This window comes from Thalassophryne amazonica, chromosome 4, assembly GCF_902500255.1.
Source record: "Thalassophryne amazonica chromosome 4, fThaAma1.1, whole genome shotgun sequence".
NCBI lineage: Eukaryota > Metazoa > Chordata > Actinopteri > Batrachoidiformes > Batrachoididae > Thalassophryne > Thalassophryne amazonica.
The window spans coordinates 130,137,580-130,164,799 of NC_047106.1; the positions used below are offsets into that span (position 1 = coordinate 130,137,580).

At 40.2% G+C, this 27,220-nt stretch overlaps 1 protein-coding gene and 1 long non-coding RNA gene across 3 annotated transcripts in view; both read right to left on the reverse strand.

The window, feature by feature from the left end:
- The window catches only part of caln1 (calneuron 1), a 346,229-nt gene that overhangs the window by 122,835 nt on the left and 196,174 nt on the right, over positions 1 to 27,220 (reverse strand). The window lies entirely within an intron of this gene.
- Positions 17,307 to 26,705, reverse strand: LOC117508740. The gene is made up of 3 exons (XR_004560184.1): positions 26,619 to 26,705; positions 24,898 to 24,902; positions 17,307 to 17,317 (listed from the first exon to the last, which is right to left on the reverse strand). It is a non-coding gene; the product is annotated as an uncharacterized LOC117508740 (long non-coding RNA).

Sequence of the window (27,220 nt, forward strand, 5' to 3'; positions counted from 1 at the left end):
TTTCTTTTCTATGACCAGTTTGCCTTTGCTTGCAGAGGATAGAGTGGTACTTCTACAAGTAGAACCAGTTCTTCTCTGTTTGTAGAGGATAGAATTGCGCATCTACTACAAAAAGCTATGTCTGCAAAAAATGTTAGCCTAAAAATAATCAGACCAAAACGTATCATAAGATAACTGGTCCGATGATGGTTTTCAAAGTTATCTGAAAAGATAATCCGATAATGAAAACATTATCTTCGATAATTAGCAGTTAGCGGATTAGGGGAACTGTGCCCACCACTGCATAAGACTACTGACCAGTGATTTAAAACCAACAAGAAGGAACATTAATAGGGGGCAACGCACACAGATTACATGTCTGACACCAAGTAAATCTAATTAATTCTGCATGATACAGTGATGCTACAAAATGTGTTTGAGTGGGTGGTTTTGAAATTTTATCAATTCAGTCCAAAACTAAACCACTTTATCTGTGCATAAAACACAATACTTCTGATCTTTCAAAGTCACCCAAGAACAAGGTCAATTTGGAAGGTGATACAAGTTCATATTGTTGTTTAATAGTAACCGTAGGTACGTATTTCACAAATTCATTGAAATAGCCTTTTTAAATGTCCATATTCAATGCATGTGCACTGGGACAAAATTTTAAGCTTGCTGTATGACCGTGACTTAACAGATTTTTTCATAAAATCAAATTACTCTGACTTTGGTTCAACCTTGGTTGAAACTCAATAATACAAAGTTTGGTAAAAATTGAGAGAGCTGTTTTGTTCACACATGGAGGCAGCGTGGTGGCCAAGCGGTTAGTGCGCTTGTTTCCACAGCAGAAGGTTTCTAGTTGAAGACCACTCCTGCCCACATGGATGGATAGATAACCACAAAATAACACCCTCTCTGCAGACTGAGGGAATGAAATCTAATGTTTAAAAAATGCCCATTCTACTCAACTTTAGTACATGTTAAAAGCTTTTTTCATTCAAGTGATTACTAACAAAAACATTATCTGAAAAAAATGTGTTTGCAGTTGCTCAGTTACAAGCTCATAATAATTCAGATGGGTTAATTAGATACATTAACAAATTGTTCAAGTGTGAGTAGGATGGTGATCGTGTGACAGTGAGTGAATCATTATCTAATCCCTCCAGCTGGTGAGGATGTCGCACTTTGCCTGACATTAGTGAAATGACAAAAATTCAAATTCTGGGAGGCTGGAAAACATTGATCCAAACCATACAATGAGATTCTTGTGAGTGCTAGTCTCATCACACAGCCAAGTGAACTTTGACTGAGACAGAATCTGACAGAACAAGCTGAGAAAAAAAAAAATCACATATATCTTCAAAATGCTAATTACAGGGAAAAAAAAGTCTGAGTACTAATCTCACAACTTAAAAATTAAAATGTAAGTCTCATAAACACTTTCAATGCTCCACCACTGCATGATGCCTGTTAGAGTTTGTATGATAAAAGTTAGGCGTTTAAACTGATCGTCACTGATAAAAGCTTCCAAGGATTTATTGAACAACTTTGTGTTTTGGGTCAGCAGTAATATTCCTGTCTCAGGGTCCTTGGCCTTTGTTTAGCTGGACTGGGCATTGGGAAAAATTGTGGAGACCAAGGGCCTCTTGTACAAAGCGTGCTTGCACATAAAAACCTGGCATACTCCCGTTCCACATCCATACGCGCGTTTCGACAGCTATTGTGCCATCTCAGACACATGCAGGTGACGCAGAGAGCTGTTAATAGTGTGACAACAAGAGGTTATCAGAGTGAGGTGCACATCAGAGACACACTGATGAACAATTAACTCACCCACGTGTTTGCAACTATATGGATGGATATAAAAGCGTGTGCAAAGTCATGCGTAAAATGGCACAAACAGTGGCTGCATTAGTGTTGTTACAGGACCTTGCAAATGGTGCAATCCGACATGAGCGTGTACACACGGAGAATGCGAGGATTTACTTTCAAATGAGAATAATTGGCTCATAAACCTATTTCAATTGCCAAGGCCACTGTGACTGGAAGTGCGCACAGAACTGCAGTCGGCCCACAGCACAATATGGCGAGAAGCCAGGGGTTGTCTGTGCCCGCCCAGGTGCTGCCCACGCTGGGCTTCCTGGCATCAGGGGCATTCTAGAGTGAGCTGGCTGATCTGTCAGGAGTGTGCCAGTCAACCTTGCACCGAGCTGCAATCATCCAAATGTCATCAGGTACATTCCAACATTACAGCTCATTTTGCAGCGAAAGCCAGATTCCCGAATGTAATCGGAGCTAATGACTGTCAATGTCAATGTTATTTATATAGCACATTTACAACAACAGCTGCCCAAAGTGCTTCACAGTAAAAACAATATCAAAAACCATACCACAAAAAAAACAACAAAGCATTAAAATTCCAAAATATACAAAGACACATAAGACCAGACACACACAGCTTAAAGTGTATTAAAAGCCAAAGCATAAAAATGAGTCTTAAGAACAGATTTAAAAGACTCTAGAGATGAAGCAGCTCTGATGTGCAAAGGCAAACTGTTCCAAAGTTTAGGCGCAGCCACCGAAAAAGCCCGATCACCTCGAGTTTTTAATCGAGATCTGGGCACATTTAATAAAAACTGGCTTTCTGACCTCACTGATCTGACCGGAACATAAGGAGTCAAAAGCTTAGAGAGGTATTCAGGAGCCAAACCATTTAAACACTTGAACACAAGCAGCAGAATCTTAAAATCAATCCTAAATGTGACTGGGAGCCAGTGGAGTGAGGCTAACACAGGGGTGATATGCTCTCGCTTCCTCATCCCTGTGAGCAGTCGTGCAGCAGCGTTCTGGACCTGCTGCAGACGCTTTAGAGACAACTGGTCCAGTCCACAGTAGAGTGAGTTCCAATAATCTAGACGAGATGTTATAAACAAATGAATAACTCGCTCAAAATCACACGCTGGGAGGTAAGCCTTCACTTTTCTCAAGATTCTGAGTTGATGGCAACTGGCCTTTACCACAGAATTAATTTGCTTGTCCATTTTGAAGGAGTTGTCAAAAATGACCCCCAGATTTCTGACAGAATCATGCACACAAGAAGACAAAGGACCAAGCACATCATATGAACGAGATGACCATGCAGGGCCAAAACCAACTATTTAAATTTTTTTCTCATTGAGAATAAAGTTTTGGGCCAACCAAGTTTTCACTTTCTGCAGACAATTTACCAAGTTAGTAAAAGAATTTGATGGGAGCTTAAGTGGGAGATAGATTTGCAGGTCATCGGCATAAAAATGAAAGGCCAAGTTGTATTTTCTGAATATGGTGCCAAGTGGCAGCATATACAGTGAAAAAAGGGCAGGACCCAAAACAGAGCCTTGTGGAACACCATAATTTAAGGGTGCTGAGCTGGACTGGTGTGGCCCAAGGTGCACAGAGAAACTACGGTCTCTAAGATAAGATCTGAACCACTCCAGTGCTATGCTTTTAAAACCTGCATAATGCTCCAGATGGGACAGTAAAATACAGATCAACCGTGTCAAAGGCTGCTGTCAAATCCAGCAAAACTAAAATCCCAGAGCAACCAGAGTCAACAATTAAAAGGAGATCATTAAAAACTTTCAACAGTGCTGTTTTAGTACTACGAAGTGATTTGAAGCCAGACTGAACTTTTTCAAAAATGCCATTAGTATCCAAATGAGACTGAAACTGATCATAGACAATTTTCTCAAGGATTTTAGCTAAAAATGGCAACCTTGAAACAGGCCTATAATTGGCAAGAATATTAGGATCCAAGGTGGGCTTTTTGAGGAGAGGCTGAACTACAGCATGTTTTAAAACTCCTGGAACACAACCAGATAAAAGGGAAACATTCATAACATTTAAAATGTATGGCCCAAGGATAGAAATGAACGGCAGTTTAACAGTGCCAAACGGAGTGCCGTGTGCTTGATGCGAGGAGTTTGAGCACGGGCGACCACGTGGATGTTTCCCCAGTCCACACTCCGCTTGCCTGCTCTCAGTTGCTCGGGGACAAACTAACGCACGTGCAGATGCAGGTGATTCATGGGTCCGCATCTATCCGGGGCCAATGGAGTGATCCACTGCATACGGGCCTCTGCTGCTCGTCCCGACAAGGAGGAAAAATCACCACCACGAGCTCTCAGGCCCTTACCCGAACAAGAACGCCGCCTCTCTTTCCCCTTCTCCTGGAATGTCTTTTTCGGGGACATGCCCAGGAGAGCCTTCGTAGGCACGCCGGAATAGATGTGAGGGGAGGACAGTTTGTGGAATCATGTTGTTTCAAGCTGTGATTAAAAAGTGCCTCATATGATGCTCGAATATTTAAAAGTGACTGGCGATCATATACAACTACGGCTGTATATGATCGCCTTGGGGCAACTGTTTGTTGTGATTTGGCGCTATATAAAAAAATTGATTGATTGATTCGGGATCCATACATGTAATAAAACAACAAATAGTCCAAGTAGGGCAGAGAGATGTTTCGCCGTGCGCACCGCTGGCGCCATCTTCCCTCAAACAAAAACTGCACACATTTTCCTATAAAGGTGCCATCAGATGATGAATTTGTTTCTGTTAATAGGAAACATTTTCATTCCATCAATGTTCAAATCACATGTGGAGGCTGCACAGTGCGCTTGTGTTTAAACAGTTTATTGGTGTAATTGTTCCAAACGAAAACCAGAGCGAGAACATTCGGGGATGTGTGCATTCAAATATGTTTTTATTATTATTATTGTCTTTTTATTATTTTTGCTTGATGGTGAGCTGCAGAGTTTCTTAACAGGCTTCCTGTGTTCAGTATTTGTCAATAAACATGTGTGTAAACTGTGATGTCACACAGTCAGCAGAGGCGCATCTCACCTTTTTAACATTAGTGTGTGTGCGCGCTGCTCTGCGTGTTGGCCTCATGCACACATGCTCTGTAGTTCCCACAGAAATTTTTCCAGTTTCATGATTAATCCGTTTAATAGTGCACTGAATAAAAAAACTAGTTCTGTGTGTCTCCACCTCATTTCCAGTCATCTGTAGTTTAATTTCTTTCCTGTGTTCATGTTGTCTGATGTGACGTCGTGGGGAATCCCTGCTCTAAGGGCCTATTTACATGAAATTGCATATTTAAATGGGGTGTGGCCAGGGACGAATTTGGTTCCACGCTCAATTCCACGTTCAGTGGGATGTATAAGTACAAACGGAATGTGCATGGATTCATGCCTACTCACACTTTCATACATCTGAATACATTTTTGCTTACGCCTGATTCAGGGTTTTGGCGTACGCCAACTTTTAGAATAAAGTCCATGCAAGTCTTTGTACATGAGGCCCCAGAGGTTTAAGTGTCGTTGTCAGTAAAGAATCCTTTAATCGCCTTGAAGTCAAAAACAATGCTGCAATCTTTGAAAATCAACTGATGCCCCGATTGCAGCACTTGAGAAACTGAGTAACAAGTTGGAGTGTCTGGGTCAGGTAATTGTCCTGGACCAAAACTTAAGGCCCCCTGACACTTGCACGACTTTGATCCGCGCACTTGCATGCACTCTGCCGTGCACGAGAATAAACTCATCACAAACAGTTGTAAACAGTTGTAACCTGTGCGCAGCTTCATGCAAGTGCACAAAGAGAATTTTGAAATGTTCAAAATCTCCATCATGCATTAATTACGTGAACTTCACATGAACATTGCGCAAACAATTAAAAAACACTGTCAGTATGAGTGGTTGCTTCAGTGCACCGCATCACAGTGCAGCTCGTCTGATCGATAACAAGATGCTAAATTCAAAGGATTCAAAAGAATTTTATTGTCATATGCACAAAGGAACATGTTCCCTGCACAATGAAATGTGTCTACTGCATTTAACCCATCCTAGTTGCCAGTTAGGAGCAGAGGTCGCCTTTAGGCGCCCGGGGACCAGCTCCAGATGTATATCCCTGCCTTATGGTCAACAGCAGGGCTGAGCAAACCATTACCGGCCTCATGACGACAGACGACACACACATAACACACACAAGCCGGCCCGGTACATGAACACATATAAAAAGCACACACAAGGTAAAACTTGGGAAAGAAAAACCTTCATAGCTGCTGCATTGAATCATGCAGCAGCAATGAAGGAAAAAACCCATCAGCACAATTAACAATGATCACACACAACAACAGGACAAGAGACAACGACCGAGATTTGTAAGAGTCCAGTTATCAGGCAGAACACTCCGGCGGCAGCCTTCAGACGCCATCAACGGTCTTGTTCGTCCAATCTGGAGGGAGGAGGGGCCCAGCCCTGAACAGTCCACTGTCCACAGTCAACGTCAGAGCTGGAGAAGCTGAGGCGGGGGAAGACCAGGGAGTGAGGCTTGAGTGTTGTTCTTCTCTAGTGGCTTTGAAGTGCAGCTGTGTTTTGGGAAGCCGAATGAAAATCCAGATTAGCAGATGCCTGAAAGATTCCACAGTCTGAGACAGAGTGGCTTTCAATACATCTGAATTAGGAGAGGAGATGTGGTCATTACTGACGATCAATGCGGTTTTCCAGTGCAGCCATTCCCGACATGGTATCCAATGCGCGTTTAACACCCGCCGACTGAGCTGACACTACCCTTCCAATCGAATCAATCATGTGGGGCAGCCTGGACGGGCCAATTATTGCCGCTTCCACTTTAATTTTCCGGTAAACCAGCGCTATGCCCGCTCCACACAGCAGGGACCCAGTCACCACCATGCCAAATATATACACATATTCAACGTCCTCCACAGACAGCGTGTAAAGGAACATGACCTGCACGTAACCCCTCACATGTGTGAGGGGTTACGCAGGACAGGTCGGGTCCTCCGCTCCCGAGTGTCTTGTAGAAAAAATAGTGTCAATTTTGTTCAGAGACCACTTTAACAGATCCATTTTTGCTGTTTCCAGAAGAGAAAAGCTGGCAGCCTCACAGACAACACGCCACAGAAGCAGGAAAGATAAGGAGGGAGGGAGAAGAGAAAAATGCGACCGTCTCGGCCGAGAGCAACGAGGCAAAAAAAAAAAAACTATCATAAATATACTTTTACAGCTGCACACAAGAAGGAATGAACATACAACTGTTTTCCAAAGCCATTACAATATAAACATTACAAATAATTAGCTTTTAGACTGTTCCAAATGCGTTCTCCACCTCATGAAGCGAGAGAGAGAGAGAGAGAGAGAGAGAGAGAGCGCGAGAGAGAAAGAAGCTCCAGCTGAAATGGTCCTCTGTAATTCCGGAAACAATTGGGGGTGTTTTCAACAGCCAACTCAGAGAAAATCATTAATTCACTATGAAATAATTGTTTTATATACACAGTGTCCAGTGCACACAGCGCAGCATCCAGCGGAACAAAGCAGGGCATTTAGCTGGGAACACAGCAGGTGGAATTGTCACAACAAAGTGCATGCGAGTGTGCAGATCAAAGTCGTGCAAGTGTCAGGGCACCTTTAGAGTCAGGATTTCAACAATTTTCTCTAATCTACTATGAAAAGGGTATCTGTGTATGGTGAGCTAGTTAAACTTGTAGAGAGATTCACTTATGTTGCCGCCAACATTCGTGCCTTTGGGTCCTTGGCCTTTAAGATGGTCCACAGAACACAATGACTCCATAAGCCAGAGGTCACCAACCTTGTTCCTGGAGGGCACCTGCCCTGCATGTTTTCAACTCTCCCTGTCCACTCCCAGGCAATTAACTATCAGGTGTGCTCAGCTAATCAACAGCTGGAAGACACCACTTAAAAAAACAACAACAACAAAAAAAACAGGTGTGACTTGAGTAGTTTGACGTGGAAAACATACAGGGTAGGGACTCTGCAGAAACAGGGTTGGTGACCCCTGGTTTGTGACTTTATCATCAGTCAATCACAAATATTGACCATTATGAGCTTTTGTTCAAATCTGTATCTCAAGGGTCACCTTTGTTTCACATCCATCACATCCGATATGATTACTGCCTGCATTTTTAGGTTCACTCAGAAACTCCAAACTCAACAGAAGGCAATCCGGACTGAGGACATGAAGTTGCCAGAAGGCAGGATTGTGGACATACAGGACAGCCACAAGTATCTGGGAATGCCACAAGCTAATGGGAACCATGATGAAGATGCAAAAAGGTCAGTCACAGCCAAATACCTACCAGAAGGTAAGACACATGCAAGACGGGTGCCAAATACTAGAAGGTAAGACAGGTGCTGAGAAGTCATGGTAAGAATATGATCTGAGCCCTCAATACACATGCCCTACCAGTCATCAGATACCCATCTGTAATAATAAGTTGGCCACAGGAACAGACAGATCTCACTGATGTCAACACACCAAAACTCCTCACAATGAATGAAGGTCTCCACCCAAAGTCCGGAGCCCTGGGGCTCTATGAGCAATGGAAAGAGGTAGGATTAGTGAGTGTTAAAGCCACAAACCAGGAATGAGATGAGGAGCATTCATGAATACATCAGAAAAATGACACACACACACACACCCCCCACCACCACCACCACCACCAATATCACCTGCTACAAGAATACCTCAAACAGCTGAAGGCAGATGGTGATAAAAAAAAAAAAACAGGAGAACGAGATATCATGGAAGTCCAAGTCCCTCCATGGGATGTACCATCAACAGACAGAGGAATTGGCTCACATCAAGAAATCCTACCAGTGGCTAACATGGTAGCACAAGAACATGCCTTAGGACATGTGCTTGGGACTCTGGCGAGGGCGGTCACATCTCCTCCTCTCCCTCTGTGCTTTTCTATCTCTGCTCCAACCTTTAAAAGTCCCAACTTCACCAGACTGTGAATTCTTCGAGCTATATTTGGATTAACCATGGAATTGATCAGCTGGTCTCTGAATGCTATTGACACAATTTTTACAACAAGGAAATCAGGGCTGGGGGACCCTGTGTGCCCAGATGGAACCTACTCTGCGGCCTATGTTCTCAATGCCTGGGAGAAGTGGCGGGTTGCATGCTTGGTACCACTCTCTATGGAGGACATTGAAGACTTATTTACATTTGGTTTTATTGAGGGAGGGCTGGAACTTACTGGTTTATGTGCTACCCTGACCTACTGGAGAATTGCCAAGACGGCTGTGACCAGAACCACGACCCCTCACCTGTCCATCATGATTAATGAGTTGGGCAAAGCGATACAGTCTCAGACTGCTTTAACCCGTGAACTCAGACGTAAGTTGATAACAACTCAGAGCAAATGTACACCTTGCAAAGGAAGATGTCGGAGACCAGGGAATACTCATAAATTGGATTTGGCTGGTCAGAGGAGCTGCAAATGTGTTTCTCTGCTCAACCCTAAACATGGCAGGCTTATCAGCCTCCGAAGGTCAAAATGCCCCGCTGTTTTCCTCCAGAAGAATTTCTACGGCCTTGGTGAACCATTCGGCTGCCCTCTTATCTTCTGCCCTCCCCTACAGTCTGATGTTGTCAAGGCAACTCCAGACATTATGCACACACTGACAAAAACTGATACAAACTCATCTGACTGATACAATCTCATCTCATTTGCACACATGATGCACATCCCTCTTGGGTGTGAAGAAATTTCATTGCACTTGTTGTAATGACAATCTATCTATCTATCTATCTATCTATCTATCTAAAGCACTGGATCCATACAGGCAGGAGTGCACCACAGCCGACAAGACCCAAGTTTCACGCTGTGCAAATGTCCCCCAGAGACAGTCCAGCACATAGTTGCAATATAGAAGCTCCAACAGCATACACTGAGGGGCACAACCAAGTGTTGGGAATACTGTACTGGAACATCTGTGCTGCATAGGGATTAGAAGTCCCCAAGTCCAAATGGGAGACACCTCCAAAGGTGGTTGAGAATGATAGGCTTAAGTGTCCTGTGCGACATCAAACTTCAGACAGACAAGCAACTGCTGGACAACCAACCAGACACAGTGGCAGTTGACAAGGAAAAGAAGGCCGCACTTGTGATTAATGTGACAATCTCAGTCAATAGCAGCATAAGAAAGAAGGAGCAACAGAAAATCGAGAAGTACCACGGGCTGAGGTAACAACTGGGGGGCAGATATGGAAGGTAAAGTCCAAAGTGCTCCCAGTGGTAATAAGAACATTAACAACTGTTATCCTTAAACAGTAAGAGTGACTCCAGAGGTTTCTGGGCACAACATCAGAGGTATCCGTCCAAAAGAGTGCATCCCAAGGAACAGGTAAGATACTGCACAGGAGCCTCAAACTCCGAGGCATCTGCTCGAGGACGTGCGCTTGAAGAACACACATACCACCTGGGGAAATCTGTCCTCTGTATTGAACCCATCCTAATTACAGTCTGACACAATCATTAGGAGCAGTTGGTAGCCACAGTCCGGCACCTGGGAACCAACTCCAGATACAGAAACAATGCCTTGGTCAGGAGTACACACAGAAGCAGACCCTCATATGCATATGTTATTGTGTGAGGAAAACAGGATTTCCCAGAGAAAACCCACACAGACATAAACTCAGCAAGGGTGGAATCAGGCCTCAGAAAGTCTTGCTGTGAGGCAACACTGAGCCACTATGCTGCCCCAATCTACGGGAGTCTGACCAAGCACCAGTAAACATCAAATGATCAAAGCTGGCATGACTTTAAATCAGCTTTGCTGAGTTGTGCTGATCTGTGTTTCATCATGTTGAAAAGCCGCACAAAACCCAGTGTCAAACTAAACCAAGTGTAAGAGTTGCTGAAGCATTTTCTGCCATCAAGAATGCAGCACAAGGGAACAGATTACAGAACATAAAGCCAAACCCGCACCTATTCTTTCAGGAACCTGGATCCCAAAAGGCTGGACACAATTGTGAGACTAACACAGAAGCTTAGTGTGTAAAAAAGGAATTTACTGAGAAGCTGGGAAAAGGTTGGTACACAGGAAGGCAAGCAAAAACCAGCAACAGTATCCTAAACATGAGACTGAGTCAAAGTCAAAAACAGTCAAAAGGTTCAATACACAGTGAGGTAAAAACAGGATCAAGAACAATGGCAAAGGCTGGAACGAAGACACAAGGAACAACGAACTGGCAAAGACATGGGGGAAAACAGAGGGTTTAAATAATAGGTGTGATTTGGAACAATGAGACACAGCTGTGGGAGCGCAACCAGCAAGAGAGCGTGGCAAACAAAAGGGACAAGACACACCCAGACCAAACCCCAAACACAAGACAAGAGTGTGTAGTCAGACAAACACAGATTAGACAGAACCTGACTAAAAGATGAATCCAAACATGAACAAAAAGGAAATACAAAAATCCACACATAAAATACCGCCCCCCCACGACATATTCTGCCATATTATTGCTTAGAAATGCCTTAATATTTCACTTCAGAGCAGAACAGCCACGTATAGTTGATGTCCAAAATGTCTGAATAAACAGTCTGAGTCATACATATAATTAATACAAAAACACAGCATGAAATGTGATACGTCAGGCAAGTCATCATCCGTGGTGACTGTGCAAGAAATGATGAATCAACCTTCACGCTGTATTTTTCGCCACGGAATTAATATTCTACACACATAGTATGCAGCTTTTTCAGACAATTTTTGCTTCTGAGCATTCAGTTTGTACACTGTTGCACAAGAGGGGAAGGCTATGTTTTCAGGTCAACTGTTATCCTGCACAACTCAAAACTGTTCCAGCAGCCCAAAGTGGCACCACATTGCACAGGCTCATATCTACACAGAATCAAGTACAAGATGCTGTCCAAATCAAGCTGATGATTATAATAAGACAGCCTTTCAAATTACCATCCAGTGCCAGAGTCCTGTTCTTTATTTCATTCATGCTCTCACATTTATCAATGTCTCATTCAATCACATTGTTTCACTGAAATTCTTTTCAGAATCTCCAAACCTTCAGCTGTCTGAAAGCTGAAGTTGCCTTTCTGCAGTGAGAGAATTAGGGAATAACCCTGTTGTGTCTGATGATTTGCGGACGTTCAAGCTGTTTATACAGTCGCAAACTGAGCCTTAGCAGCGACGCATAAGTGAAGCCATATTTCATTTCATTTCATTTCATTTATTTATTTATTTCATTCATTTAAAAGAAAAAAAAAAAAAAAAAAACAGAAAAGCAGAAATAAAGCATCTCCATTACCAGAATGAAAAGGAGCAGAGAGAAGAACAAGTCTTATATTTTCTGCCCCTTTTTACAATACAATCTTTCAATATCCAGCGTCATTTTTCAATATTATTTAACAGATTGTATTTCTTTAACTTGTCACATACCACTGACTTATTTCATAATTATGACCATTATTAAATAGATTACATCTCTGACAGGTTACATTTTTAAACTTAAAACATTTTATACATTATTAACAAATTACATTTTTTTTTTTTTTTACTTCCTTACAGCCCAGTAACTTATTTTATAGTTTCATACTTACTTAATACATCTAGTTTAATACGTTTTTTAAATAATTTAAGCAATCTTAATTCTTTAATTTCTTTGTTGAGATTGTTCCATAATTTTACACCATTTACTGCAATACTCCGTTCTTTTACTTTGGTTCTGTATCTTGGTTTTCTAAAGACTTCTATTCCTTTCAGTTTATAACTACTTACTCTTTTCTCAAACATATTTTGAATGTTTGTTGGTAAAGCATTTTTATTAGCTTGGTACATTGTAATATTTTCAAATCGACCAAATCACGAAATTTAAGTACCCTGTACTTAATGAACAATGGATTAGATGGATCTCTAAAACCACTGTTGCTAATCACCCTTAAAGCCCTTTTCTGCAGAATAAACAAAGGTTGTATATAAGTTGTATATGTTGATCCCCAGATTTCTACACAATAAGTTAAATATGGGAAAATCAATGAATTGTACAATGGTAATAAACCATAACTATTTAATGAATATTTTACTTTATGCAAAACAGCAATGGCTTTTGCTATTTTTCCTTTTATGTAATTTATGTGTGACTTCCATGTAAGATCTTCATCAATTATGACTCCTAAAAATTTCATTTCTTTTACCCTTTGTATATCCATTTCATCTATTTGTAATGACACGTTATTTTTTTTTTTTTGCTCTGTCATTAAACAATATGAAATTTGTCTTATTAATATTTAGTGACAGTCTGTTTATATCAAACCAATGCTTAACCTTTTCCAATTCTGTTTTTATCACTTGTGCTACTTCCTGTATATCTGATCCAGAGTAAAACAGCGTTGTATCATCAGCAAATAAAATGGTACCAAGCACATTACATACATTCACAAAATCATTGATATACAAAATAAACAGTTTGGGTCCAAGTACTGATCCTTGTGGTACTCCATAAGCAATATTACACAATTCTGATTTGATATTATTTATCTGAACAAACTGTTTTCTGTTTTCTAAGTAGCTTTTTACCCACTGATGTGCAATACCTCTTATTCCATATTGTTGTAACTTGTGAAGCAATCTTGAGTGGTCAATAACATCAAAAGCTTTTTTCAAGTCAATAAAAATACTTACAAAATAATCCTTATTTTCTATTGTTGTTGATATTTTCTCTATTAATTCCATAATTGCCATAGCTGTCGAATGTTTTGTTCTGAATCCATACTGAGCATTATTTAAAATATGATGTTTCTCAGTGAATTTATCCAACCTTGTCACAAAAACTTTTTCCATAATTTTAGAAAACTGTGGAAGCAATGATACTGGCCTGTAATTAGAAAATTTATGTTTGTCTCCATTTTTATATAATGGAACTACCTTGGCAATTTTCATTTCATCTGGAAAAATCCCTGTTGACAGAGACAGATTGCAAATATAAGTAAATGGTTCAATAACAGTTTCTATTATACTTTTTACAGTCATCATGTCTAAATCTTCATGGTCAGTTGATCTTTTGCTTACACAGTTTTTTACAATATTTCTTATTTCATCTTTTTCCACATTGTCCAGGAAACTACTATTGACCGTATTTACAAGTGTATTTAATGTATCTTCTACTATTGGTTTATTTCCCACCAGACGTAATCCTACATTTGAAAAATAATCATTAAACCCATTTGCCACTTCTTTTATGTCATATATCTCTTTATTTTCTTTGACAAAGTAATTTGGAAAAGTTGCTTTTGCTCCATCACTTTCAATCACACTTTTTATAATTCCCATGTTGCCCTCATATTATCTTTACTCTTATTTAATTGTTCACTATAATAATCTTTTTTTTGTTTCCTAATTATTGTCAATAGTTTATTTTTATATTTTTTGTATCTGTGTTCTGTTTCCTTTGTTTGCATTTTTAAAAAGCACCTGTATAAATAGTTTTTCTTTGCACAAGCATTTTTTATTCCCTTTGTCAGCCATGGTTTATTTACTCTTTTCTTACTAATTTCTATTAATTTACAGTTTTTATTATATGATTTCATCAATATTTTCATAAATGAGTTATATGCTACATTAACATCACTGACATAAACTTCTTCCCAATTTTGATTTTTAAGATCATATTTTAATGCCTCTAAGGCTTTTACTGACTTGTCTCTTTTAAAGTTTATAACAGTTTTTTTCTTGTACCTATTTTTATATTTAAATATTGAAAAGACTGGTAAATGATCACTAACATCTGTCATCAAGATCCCATTCCTGATAATTTCATCTGTTCTATTTGTAAATATATTGTCGATTACCATTGCACTTTGCGATGTGATTCTGGTTGGTTTTGTTATCAAGTGGAATAACCCCAAACTATACATTGAATTCACAAAATCACTTATTCTTTGGCAACTGGAGCTCTCTATGTTAATGTTAAAGTCTCCACATATAAAAAGCGTTTTGTTTTTAATTTGATGGAATAACTCTATTATTCTATCTATAAATTTCACAACACAAGTGTCTGGTGCTCTGTATACACAACTGATTAAAATATTTTTAGATGTTTCATGTACAAGTTCCACTGTTACAATTTCTATGATGTCATCCACAGTTGTCATTTCTTCTACAATTGTACATATCAGATCTGCCTTTATGTACAGAGCAACACCACCGCCCCTTTTATCTCTTCTGTTCACAAAATACAGCTCATATCCCTCTATTTGAACATCAGCCATGAGATCATCATTAAGCCAAGATTCAGTGATTGCAACAATACTAAATCTATTTTTAAACTGATTTAAATAATCTTTTATTTGCGACATTTTACAATACAAGCTTCGACTGTTTATATGTAAGAGTGACAGGGTATCTTCTGCAATTTTTTCACTATTTAGCTGTTCTACCGAATAATACTCACAACCAATCGGTTTTAAGTCAAATATACTTTCATCAATATTAGTGTCTATGTCATATATTTTATCATCTATTTCCATGTTTGATCAGATTTTTTTTTTGTTGGTCCAATTACCAACAGACGTCATATTTGATTGTCTATTCAGGTCTGTATTTCGTAAGGTCCTCCATGTTTTTGATTTGCATACCGTTTGTTCCTTCTTTTATATAAAGGAGTTTTACGGAAAAGTGTTAGCGGAGTCGTAAAACGGCTCTTTGCGACCGTATCACAGCATGAACATCCACAAATCATCAGACACAAGGGGGTTATTCTCATTCTAATTCTATTCCATCATTTGCACGGTTTATTTTTCTGTAGGTAATTCGGTCCAATAGACTTACCGTCGAGCCAGCGTCGCTCCAACAGCAGTGAGGGCCGGAGTAATCCATCAAATGTGGATTAGTAGCGATGAACTGTGTTAACTGACAATGGTTTTCTGAAGTGTTCCTTTATACAATGATGTCTTCTTAATGCAGCGCCGCCTGAGGGATCGAAGGTCACGGGCATTCAATGTTGGTTTTCGGCCTTGCCACGTACGTGTAGAAAGTTCTCCAGATTCTCTGAATCTTATGATTATATTATGGACTGTAGATGATGGAATCCCTAAATCCTTGCAATTGAACATTGAGAAACATTGTTCTTAAACTGTTGGACTATTTTTTCATGCAGTTGTTCACAAAGTAGTGATCCTCGCCCCATCTTTGCTTGTGAATGGCTGAGCCTTTTGGGGATGCTCCTTTTATACCCAATCATGACACTCACCTGTTTCCAATTAACTTGTTCATCTGTGGAATGTTCCAAACAGGCGTTGTTTGAGCATTCATCAACTTTCCCAGTCTTTTATTGCAGGCATCCATTTCAAAATGAGCAGATATTTGCACAAAAACAAAGTTTACCAGTTTGAACATTAAATATCTTGTCTTTGTGGCGTATTCAGTTGAATATAGGTTTAAGAGGATTTGCAAATCATTGTATTCTGTTTTTAATTTACATTTCACACAATGTCCCAACTTCATTGGAATTGGGGTTGTAATACATCCAAATGTGAAACAGTCGAATATTTTGCCACTATTACCCTGATATTATATGGTTTGAAATCTCACATGCTTCACCAATCAAATTCACGGAAAAAATGTAATTGGATTAGAATGGAGCATATAGAGTAGAATTGAAATGAATGTCCATGAATTTCTTCACAGCGAGATGATCAGCCCCAGACACACCAGGAGAGACACTCCGTGCAACTGAGAATTAAACCAATACAGGGTCAGAAGTAAACCAGGGCACAGGGAGAACTAAGTCATACAACTGAGGAAAAACACCACCCATCAAGAGACAGAAGAAGAAAGTCATAAGCATAATGTTTTAACATTGAAAGATTGCATAAACACCAACATCTTATCTTCGTTCTGTCTGTGCATCATGTGTGAACAGCAGGTGCCAAAACCAGCCCCTGCTGCCAAAAGGTTCATTCCCACAGAGTTGCACAGATCAAATCAAATCAATTAGCGCCAAATCACAACAAACAGTTGCCCCAAGGCGCTTTATATTGGCCATACAATAATTACGGAAAAACCCCAACGGTCAAAACGACCCCCTGTGAGCAAGCACTTGGTGACAGTGGGAAGGAAAACTTCCTTTTAACAGGAAGAAACCTCCAGCAGAACCAGGCTCAGGGAGGGGCAGTCTTCTGCTGGGACTGGTTGGGGCTGAGGGAGAGAACCAGGAAAATGACATGCTGTGGAGGGGAGCAGAGATCAATCACTAATGATTAAATGCAGAGTGGTGCATACAGAGCAAAAAGAGAAAGAAACACTCAGTGCATCATGGGAACCCCCCAGCAGTCTAAGTCTATAGCAGCATAACTAAGGGATGGTTCAGGGTCACCTGATCCAGCCCTAACTATAAGCTTTAGCAAAAAGGAAAGTTTTAAGCCTAATCTTAAAAGTAGAGAGGGTGTCTGTCTCCCTGATCTGAATTGGGAGCTGGTTCCACAGGAGAGGAGCCTGAAAGCTGAAGGCTCTGCCTCCCATTCTACTCTTACAAACCCTAGGAACTACAAGTAAGCCTGCAGACTGAGAGCGAAGCGCTCTATTGGGGTGATATGGTACTATGAGGTCCCTAAGATAAGATGGGACCTGATTATTCAAAACCTTATAAGTAAGAAGAAGAATTTTAAATTCTATTCTAGAATTAACAGGAAGCCAATGAAGAGAGGCCAATATGGGTAAAATATGCTCTCTCCTAGTCCCCGTCAGTACTCTAGCTGCAGCATTTTGAATTAACTGAAGGCTTTTTAGGGAACTTTTAGGACAACCTGATAATAATGAATTACAATAGTCCAGCCTAGAGAAACAAATGCATGAATTAGTTTTTCAGCATCACTCTGAGACAAGACCTTTCTAATTTTAGAGATATTGCGCAAATGCAAAAAAGCAGTCCTACATATTTGCTTAATATGCGCACTGAAGGACATATGCTGATCAAAAATGACTCCAAGATTTCTCACAGTATTACTAGAGGTCAGGGTAATGCCATCCAGAGTAAGGATCTGGTTAGACACCATGTTTCTAAGATTTGTGGGGCCAAGTACAATAACTTCAGTTTTATCTGAATTTAAAAGCAGGAAATTAGAGGTCATCCATGTCTTTATGTCTGTAAGACAATCCTGCAGTTTAACTAATTGGTGTGTGTGTGTCATCCTGCCGACGTGAATTACAATCTTACCAAATTTACGCTTAGCCTTAGCCAGCAGTTTCAATTTTCCTTCAATGTCGCCTGCTCTGGCCCCCAGAACACAATTGACTATGGGTGCTGGTGTTGCTAACTTCACATTTCTCAAAACAGAGTCGCCAATAACCAGACTTTGTTCCTCGGTGAGTGTGTCGCCGAGTGGGGAAAAACGGTGAGAGATGAGAACGGGTTGGTGGTGTACACTGCTGTGCTCTGGAACAGGAAGTGAAACAATACCGCAGTGAGTGCCAACCACCAGTAGAGGCAAGCAAGAGCCTGATTAAAAATGACTCCAAGATTTCTCACAGTATTACTAGAGGTCAGGGTAATGCCATCCAGAGTAAGGATCTGGTTAGACACCATGTTTCTAAGGTTTGTGGGGCCAAGTACAATAACTTCAGTTATCTGAATTTAAAAGCAGGAAATTAGAGGTCATCCATGTCTTTATGTCTGTAAGACATTCCTGCAGTTTAACTAATTGGTGGGTGTCCTCTAGCTTCATGGATAGATAAAGCTGGGTATCATCTGCGTAACAATGAAAATTTAAGCAATGCTTTCTAATAATACTGCCTAAGGGAAGCATGTATAAAGCGAATAAAATTGGTCCTAGCACAGAACCTTGTGGAACTCCATAATCAACCTTAGTCTGTGAAGAAGACTCCCCATTTACACGAACAAATTGTAATCTATCGCTGCGGTGGTTTGAATCTCTGTAATAAAATGTTATGGTCAACAGTATCAAAAGCAGCACTGAGGTCTATCAGGACAAGCACAGAGATGAGTCCACTGTCTGAGGCCATAAGAAGATCATTTGTAACCTTCACTAATGCTGTTTCTGTACTATAATGAATTCTAAAACCTGACTGAAACTCTTCAAATAGACCATTCCTCTGCAGATGATCAGTTAGCTGTGTTACAACTACCCTTTCAAGAATTTTTGAGAGAAAAGGAAGGTTGGAGATTGGCCAATAATTAGCTAAGATAGCTGGGTCAAGTGATGCCTTTTTAAGTAATGGTTTAATTACTGCCACCTTAAAAGCCTGTGGTACATAGCCAACTAATAAAGATAGATTGATCATATTTAAAATCGAAGCATTAATTAATGGTAGGGCTTCCTTGAGCAGCCTGGTAGGAATGGGGTCTAAGACATGTTGATGGTTTGGAGAAAGTAACTAATGAAAATAACTCAGACAGAACAATCGGAGAAAAAGAGTCTAACCAAATACCAGCATTACTGAAAGCAGCCAAAGATAACAATATGTCTTTGGGATGGTTATGAGTCATTTTTTCTCTAATAGTTAAAATTTTATTAGCAAAGAAAGTCATGAAGTCATTACTAGTTAAAGTTAAAGGAATACTCGGCTCAATAGAGCTCTGACTCTGTCAGCCTGGCTACAGTGCTGAAAAGAAACCTGGGGTTGTTCTTATTTTCTTCAATTAGTGATGAGTAGTAAGATGTCCTAGCTTTATGGAGGGCTTTTTAATAGAGCAAGAGACTCTTTTTCCAGGCTAAGTGAAGATCTTCTAAATTAGTGAGACGCCATTTCCTCTCCAACTTATGGGTTATCTGCTTTAAGCTGCGAGTTTGTGCGTTATACCACGGAGTCAGGCACTTCTGATTTAAGGCTCTCTTTTTCAGAGGAGCTACAGCATCCAAAGTTGTGCTCAATGAGGATGTAAAACTACTGACGAGATAATCTATCTCACTCACAGAGTTTAGGTAGCTACTCTGCACTGTGTTGGTATATGGCATTGGAGAACATAAAGAAGGAATCATATCCTTAAACCTAGTTACAGCGCTTTCCGAAAGAGACAGATTTGGAAGGGCACGCACTTTGTACACTGCTGCATTAAACTGAAAAATGTCCCATCGGTTTCAAACCTTTTGTGCCGTGGGCACCACCCATCTCATGAGTGCTTCCTCTACATAAGCTGCAAAATTATTACAGCTGCTGATTCAGTGAGTTAGGCACATATTACTGCTGTCTCCTGGTCTCTGTAACATGGAGGAGATAAATCCCATCAGGTCAGAAATATTTTGTTTAACACATAAGAAAAATACAGACAAATATTTTCTTTCAAAAAACTCTGTTGGCTGAGTTGCGTATGTCCTCGTGAGTAGTGCTTAGCTCCTTCGTAGTACATGTGGAATTCTGTATACCAGAGTAATGGTAGACTTTGAAAGTCCAGAAAAAAGTGCAGGTTTGCCTGGATTTTCACTGTTGAGATTCAGAAAAAATACCTATCTGATTAAAGCAGGATACATATCCTGCTTAACCCAGATTGCAAACCCCAGTTTTGTGGGGGTCACAGAAGTTGGTTATTTGATAAGGAAAATGAAGAAAGGTCAAGTGGCTGGGTTAGAGGGGTAAACTGGAGAAGCTCTTATATATGCTAATTTTAATGGCCCTATACTGATATTGCTCTGTTTTACTGCAGTGTTAGCTCATGGTTATATGCCTGATACATTGATGGAATCTGTTCATTTACATCTTGTTAAGAACATGTAAATGGACTGCATTTATATAGCGCTTTTCCATCTGCATCAGATGCTCAAAGCGCTTTACAATTATGCCTCACATTCACCCCGATGTCAGGGTGCTGCCATACAAGGCGGTCACTACACACCGGGACCAATAGGGGATTAAAGGCCTTGCCCAAGGGCCCTTAGTGATTTTCCAGTCAGGCGTGGATTTGGACCCATGATCTTCTGGACTCAAGCCCAATACCTTAACCTCTGATGGTCAGGTAAGTGTGAATAATTACCATCTGGTAGCTCTAGCAAATGTAATCTCAATATTAATTGAATGTATACTGTTGAACAGGATTGATGAGTATTTAAGGAAAAAAGATAATCAGTTCTGTTTCAAACCAGGTCATTCCACTGGTAAAGTGTTGCAGTGTGTTCTCTATCTGTGTCTGTTGTACTTATTTGAGGTCTGTCATTGTCTTCTGTGTGTGTCCTTTTGTTAGTCATCTCGGTCTCTGTGTGTCTGTCATTATATTTCATTCCGGAGTTCTTTGGTTGAACATGTTATGTTCCTGTTTACAGTCCACTTTCGAGTTTCATGTTGATTTTCCGCCATTGTTTCCTTGGTTTGGTATTTGGTTTTTGTAGTTCTCCTGATAGTTTGATTATTGTTATCTACAGTGGTGGGGTACAGTTCCGCTAATCCGCTAACCGCTAATTATTGAAGCTAATGTTATCATTATCGGATTAGCTTTTCAGGTATCTTTGAAAACGATCAGCGGACCAATTATCTTCTGATAAATTTTGGCCAATACTTTTTACACCGCTAAAATATTTTTGCAGGTGTAGTGAATAAAGCTTCAACAGTTAAAAACATTTGTGAAGTCTGATAAAGATTTTAGTGCCTATCTGTTAAATGTTTAGTAGCAGACATACAGTTCTACTCTGCTGACAGAGGAGAGCTGGTGTCATGAGAAACCGCTCTATCCTCTGAAGTCAGAGGAGAACTGGTCACAGAAAAGAAAGAAAGCGAGAGAGAGAGAAAAAAGGATCATTTCTCTTGACACCATACTAACTTGCCGGCAATATCACCCAAGTCATCCAGAGGCATACAGTTTTAACTTATTGTTAAAATTTTAAACTAATTTTGGACAAGGTATTTAAATTAACGATACAGCTGAAGTTTTATAAAGAGAAAATATCAGCTATATGTTTTAGTTTTAAAGTATTGCACTAATTTTGAAGGTTTTAGTGTGGAGATGCTGTCCTGGCAATGCATTATGGTTCACGACAGGAGAAATACATTGGAGACGCTCTGATCAGACTCCACACAGACAACAGCATTAAACCCTTTGTATATTGTGCCTGAAACTCTCGTGAATATATTCTCTGGGTTTACAGACATAATTGTATTTGTTTTATGTAAAAACGCCAGAAGCAGCTCAGGTTGCTTCTCCATTATTTTCAAATGGAAACACTGTGAGCTGCAATCACTTCCTGTTTGCTCTTTAACATCCTGCTTATGTCCTACACTGTTTGTCCTCTATCTTCCAGAGTAATATATATAAGATGTTTGAAATTCAGTTTGCGTTTATTAAATTCCACGCATATTAAACGTAGCAGACACGGATTACTGATTTGGAATATTTGTTTTAGCAAGTGTTCAGGGTCTCTACTGCCATCTACTGGCCAGTAGTGTTCATGGCAGTATTCGCCCTAAGTATTGAGATATCCTATAACCCTTTGTGTGCCAGAGAGTTGTTGCAGCCTCTTGCTGCAGCTGGTGAAAAGAAATAGAAATGTACATTTTGGTTGTATAATGTCCATTTCCAATTGTCGTCATGTGGATTCTCTCTGTGCTGTTTAAACCGCAGCAACTCTATGGCGTGCAAAGGATTATGGGTTAGGGTCTGAGCATGTGGGCTCCAGTAGATGGCAGTGTTCTATGCATTTTGACCCTGGTTATATCAGACGGTTGTCTAATCACAACTTGACTTTTGGCTTTTGCAAATGGCTTCTTTTTTTACATATGAAAAAATGGCATACTTTACAAAAGCACATTTATATGTAAACACCAACACACATGTCACATTGTGCTAGTTTTTACACAGAATGAATGAGTCAACCAATCAGTGTTACCCATAATCCCCTTGGCATCTGTGTGTGTTTGTTACAAAACTTCAGAATTAGTGCATTATCTAAAATTAAAAGATATGTGTTATATTTTAACTTTATACAAATGACAGAACTGTCATTAATGGAGTTATTCTATCTGGATTAATTTGATTTATAAATCAAAACCATAAGTCAAAACTGCTTTAATTTTCCAAGACCTCTGCCTCACGGCGGGACTGCTGTATGCTGTTAAGGAATTATGACTTTTGGGGTTTTTTTTGTGGCAACCTGGTGCTCAGGCCCCTTTTGTTGGGGTAGAGTTGAGCTTAGTGCCTCTCATCTGCTTTACTGCTGCAAAATACGTAGTAAACAGGAGCTTCTAGAAGTAGGCAGAGTGCACAAAGACAGAAGTGGTGACTCATTGATTGGGTTTGTGATCGCAAACTCAAAATCATCTTGTTAGTAGCTGAAAATGTACCGGAGACAATACTGAAAGTTATCGGTTAGCTGTAGCTCCCGAAAATTTTTTGGGTGGTTTATCGGTTTAGCTTTATAAAAGATAAATTTCAGTTAGCTGTTATCGAAGCTAACTTTTTGGTTAGCTGTACCCACCACTGGTTATCTATAAGTTTTTGGTTCTACACACCCCGGGTTTCTGTTGAGTTTTGAGTCACCTTTTGTATGTTTCAGAACATGCATTTCATCTCGGTGTCCCCTGATTCCCACACCTGCCACTCCTGTTTTCTTTTTTGTGTGTGTGTATTTAAGCCTGCGCTATCTCCTTGTTTAGTTGCTGGTTTCTTCTTGTTGGTTCCTCCAGTGTTTTTATTTGTAAGTACTTAGATAATCTTTGTCACCTCCTGTTTGTAGCTGTGTGTAGTTTATTTGTTTTGATTATTTCTTGTTTCCTCCCTCTGTGTTACCTGCACAGCATGGTTTGCACACAACTAGAGTCCACCAGGACAATCCTTGTGCAAGTGATCTGCACAAATACACCATGAACACACACACCTGTTCAGTCAGAGAAACTGGTCAGATATCTACTAGGCAGAATTATTTTTAATTACCTCCATGCAAATTAAGTACCTACGTGGATAAGGAGCTGGCCCGTCAATAAAAAATGTAGACCTAGGTTTAAATTCCGCTCATGCTACCTGTCTGTGTCCTCGGACAAGATAGTTAGTGTGCATTGTCTCAGTCCACCCAGCTGTAAATGGGTACCACCCTCGGGTGGGGAGATAACCTGCGTCGGACTTGTGTCACATCCAGGGAGAGTCAGAGTTATAGGGAGAGACTCTTGAGGCCACAGAATGCGGAGATGAGAGCCATCACCAATTGGAAACAGGGCCTGAATAGGATGTAAAGGATGAATCAAATTGTTCCAGATTGAAGCTTGAAGTTAAATGGTTCAAATACACTGTCGGACATGTTCATAGCAAATATAAGGACAGACAAATGACTAGCTTTCATCAATCCTCATAAAATTTTGTCTGTCAAAACCTTACAGTGCACCCGAAAAGTATTTACGGTGCTTCACTTTTTTTTAGTTTTTTTTTTTTTTTTTTACATTTTCTTATGTTAGAGCCGTATTCCAAAATAGACAAAATTAATTTTTACCTCAAAATTGGACACACAATACCCCATAATGACAATGTGAAAAGAGTTTTTTAAAGATTTTTGCAAATTTAATAAAAAAAACAAAAAACAAAATCACATGTACGTATATATTCACAACCTTTGCCATGGCACTCAAAATTGAGCTCAGGTGTGCCATGTTTCCAGTGATCATCCTTGAGATGTTTCTACAGCTTAAGCCCTGTTCACATGGCACTAGTGAAGGACACCAAAGCCAAAACGAAAAAGAAATCTGGACTTACGTTGACTTTTGGAGACATCGTTTAACTATTGTCCAGCTTCGTTCCTGCAGCTGGCGCTTCGTCAGAATTTTCAAACTGCTGAAAAACGTGAACGGATCCCGATGACAACTTTAATTCGTCCGGATTCTGTTTTGCTTTCTGTCCTGACGGTTCCTCATCGTTTGCGTAGTTCCCGTACCATCAGCATTCCGTTTGACTGTTGTCCAACTTCATCCAACCTCCCAAGTGCGGCATCTTGTACGAATGTTGATGATATCTGAACAGATCAATAACTAAAGATCCAACGAGCTGAGTGTGACTCATCCATGTGTGGGATGAAAAGCAATGTTGTCATACAGAAACAATAGCAGACTTTAACTATTTACAGACATTCCAGCCATTTGTGGCTGGAACAGCTGCGCACACATGCACTTTCATCATGAATGCTTCGTTTTGATTTTGTTTAAAGCGTCAAAGTTGGCGTTCACTTCGTTTTTATTTTGTTAGTTTCGATTTTGTTTTGTTCCTTTATGCGCTCTTGATTCGCAGGTTTTTTCGGTGATGGGAGAAGTGCAGGATCATTCGTCCACCTTTTCTCAATGATTTGTGACTTCTGTTCCTTCATTTAGCTATTGTTGTGTGCCATGTGACCAGGCCCTTAGTTGGAGTCCAGTTCAGTTCACTGGGCATGATTTGGAAAGGCACACACACTGTCAATATATAAGGTCTACAGTTAATAGCATATGCCAGAACACAAACGAAGCATAAAGTCAAAGGAATTGTATGTACACCTCCGAGACAGCACTGAAACATTTCTACTGCTTTAAAGGTCTCAATAAGCACAGTGGCCTCCATCATCTGTAAATGGAAGAAGTTTGGATCCACCAGGACTCTTCCTAGAGCTGGCCGCCATCTAAACTGAGCGATCGGGGGAGAAGGGCATTAGTCAGGGAGGTGACCACGAACTGGACGGTCACCCTGCCAGAGCTCCAACACTCCTCTGTGTAGAGAAGAGAACCTTCCAAAAGGACAGCCATCTCTGCAGTAATCCACCAATCAGGTCTGTATGGTAGAGTGGCCAGACTGAAGCCACTCCTTAGTGAAAGGCACATGGCAGCCCACCTGGAGTTTGCCAAAAGGTACCTGAATGACTCTTAGACCATAAGAAACAAAATTCTCTGGTCTGATGAGACAAAGATTGAAACCTTTGGCGTGAATGACAAGAGTCATGTTTGGAGGAAACCAGGCACCATCCCTACAGTGAAGCATGGTAGAGGCAGCATCATGCTGTGGGGATGTTTTTCATTGGCAGGAACTGGGTGACTAGTCAGGATTGAGGGAAAGATGAATGCAGCAATGTACAGAGAAATCCTGGATGAAAACATGGTCCAGAGTGCTCTTGGCCTCAGACTGGAGCGATAGTTCATCTTTCTGCAGGATAATGACCATAAGCGCACAGCCAAGATATCAAAGGAGTGGCTTCAGCACAACTCTGTGAATGTCCTTGAGTGGCCCAGCAAGAGCCCAGACCTGAATCTGATTGAACATCTCTGTAGAGATCTGAAAATGTCTGTGCACCGACACTACCCATCCAAACTGATGGAGCTTGAGAGGTAAAGCAAAGAGAAATGGGCAAAACTGCCCAAAGATAGGTGTGCCAAGCTTGTGGCATCATATTCAAGAAGACTTGAGGCTGTAATTGTTGGCAAAGGTGCATCAACAAAGTATTGAGCAAAGGGTGTGAATACTTATTATGTAAATGTGATTTCTTTGTTTTGTTTTGTTTTAATAATTTGTGCAAAAAAATTCCATATCATAATTATGGGGTGTTGCGAGTAGAATTTTGAAGGAAAACATGAATTTACTCCATTTTGGAACAACACTAACATAAAATGTGGAAAAACAAGTGCTGTAAAAACTTTCTGGATGCACTGTAAATAAAAATTCAGCTGTTTTTCTTATTAAATCACAGCCATGCAACATAGTGTAATAGCTGACTACATTAACTTGCATTTACAGTCAATTTTCTTCTTTCCTCAAAGAAAGATGTGAAGGGGTTTGTATATTTTTTTCATTTAAAGTGCACAATATTATTAAAAATTCAAGAAGCCTGGAGGAGTTTCAGAATATAAAAGGAAACAGTGCACTCCGAAGCTGAACACCCATCATCTCAGATCCCTCAGATGGCAATGTATCAAGAAAGGTCATTCATCAATAGCCGGTATAACCACATGGAGAAGGGATTACTTCATGAAATCACTGCAATACAAAGTTACATTCACAATAGCCACTGAAAATTTGACTGACTTTTTTTTTTCTTTTTTTGCGGGGAGAAGTAGGCATCGGGACCTCTGGTCCAAGGACAAAAAGGACCATCCATACTGTTGTCAGCAACAAGTCCAAAAGCCAGAGTCTGTCATTGTATGAGGTTGCGTTAGTGCCTTTGGCAAAGCTAATTTTCACTTCTGTGGCAGCATTAATGCAGAAAAGTGCACTGACATTTTGGAGCAACAAGGATACTTTTTTTCTGTTGTTAAAGAATAGGCACCAACAGCGGCTGCAGAAAGCAGAGAAATGATCTTACTCAGAAGGCTGTGAGGCTGTGACTTAGTTTTAAAGCTGCACTTTACTCAAAAAAAATCATTCTAGTTCACACTTCAGCTGCACGTTCATGTGGAGTGCAAGAAATTCTCTTGGGTAACAGAACGCAGCTTGTGTCTCTGAAAAACAACCATGTTTTTTAATAAAA